We start from the raw sequence: 1816 nt of genomic DNA on the forward strand, positions 1-1816 counted from the left end.
AACTGCGATAAACCCTCCGTCTGGTACGTCCGTTGACCTCGTGGTATTGATCAAGAGCTTTTTGATGGTTGTTTTGTTGTTTTTCAAAGATGGAGGCGACGGCCGGTCAGATAAAACAGATGTTCCAGCGGGCTAATGAGAAGCAGTGTTGAAGGTCCATGTGGTGCACAGTCCGGGCCCGCTAGCTTAATGTCGCTAGCCACCTCTCTCCAGACAGTCAACACCCTGCTATTTTAAGATGAAAGGAGCCCTTATCTCTCTACGACACCAATCCCAGCAGGTTGTTCATTTGAGAAGCAGAGCGAAGCCAGCAGTATTAAGAGATGAGCATTAGGGAGAGGGGAAGTATCATCGTGATCAAAGTGTTTTTTCTTTACGCTCCACACACACGGATCTGTTCCCCAAATGTTTGAAGAGCCTGGCTGGCCATCAAGGATCCCCCCCAGGGGGGAGGGGGGAGGTCTGGGGTGGTGCCAGTGCTGATATTGGCACCATCGTGCAGCCAATCGCGATGGCCCTGGCACACCACAGACGGCTAAACTTGATTTAAACTCCCACGTGGGCTCCTGCAGATGTTCCAAGAGCCACACATGTTCCTCTTGGACCATCTGCGGGAGCTTGATGGACTTCTTCTCAGCAGGTGCGTGTCCACGGCTGCATTATATAAGCATTGTGCCCATGATACCAGCGGTCTGCATTAGGGCCCGACCGATATTGATTTTTTTGAGTGCCGATGCCGATGCCTATTATTTTCAGAGAAAAATTACGATTACGATTTAATCGGCCGATTAAAAACAAAACAAAAAAAAGCCTATAAAACGTAGTTTTTGATACCTTAAATATAACACTTTTGACGAATATGTGAATTGAATGTAGAACCTTTGAGTGTTTTAGAATACATTTACAGTAAAAATGAGTGTAATGTAAAATAAATAACTAACTCCCAATGTGCTGCGCTCGTGAGCAGTGACTAACACGTGCGTGCTGAGCAGTATGGTCTCACCGTTAGAGTCTACAGTATAACAAATTAACATGGCCTGGGACCTAAAGAAAAACAGGCACAACATGCTCAAACAACGCGTCTTGTGTACATTGGTGAGGTGAGCGCGCAGCTGCCTGAGCGAGCGTGCTTTCATGTTGTACGATAAAATTCAATCTCCTCTCTTTTACTCCAGCTAGTTGTTAGTTAGCAAGGCGAATAGGAGCGCAATCTGCAGGATACTAAGCGCAATAACATTTCTAAAAAAAAAAAAAATAATAATAATAATCGGTTGTAATCGGCGTCTTTTTGGCAGATGTTGATTATTTTCAAAAAGGCTATAATCGGCCGATTAAATCGGCAGGCCGATGAATCAGTCGGGCCCTAGTCTGCATATCTCCATCACATGCATACTCTAGGTTAAAGTCTCTCGTGGCCTTTCATTGGATGCATGAATGTGCGTGTCGTAGCCAGTGTATGTGCTCGAGGTGGTTCACTAAGAAACTGAACTTCCCAAACATCCGGAGAAAACTTCCAGTCCAGTTGAGGCCTTCAGGCAGCAGTACACCAGAAAGTGTTCCAGGAGAACCTTCTGTTCACAATCTACTAGGGGCAACTGGACAGCAGCAGCAGAACTAGGCCTATCTTTGTACTAACACACTAACACACGCACAAACGCACACGCATACATACACACACACACACACACACACACACACACACACACACACAAACAGGCATGCGCACGCACGCACAAACGCACACGCATACATACACATGCACAAGCACACATAGACACCCACACACACGTGCTTACACAGAGGCCTGTGTGTGTTT

Source organism: Gadus morhua, chromosome 12 (genome assembly GCF_902167405.1).
Source record: "Gadus morhua chromosome 12, gadMor3.0, whole genome shotgun sequence".
NCBI classification, from domain to species: domain Eukaryota; kingdom Metazoa; phylum Chordata; class Actinopteri; order Gadiformes; family Gadidae; genus Gadus; species Gadus morhua.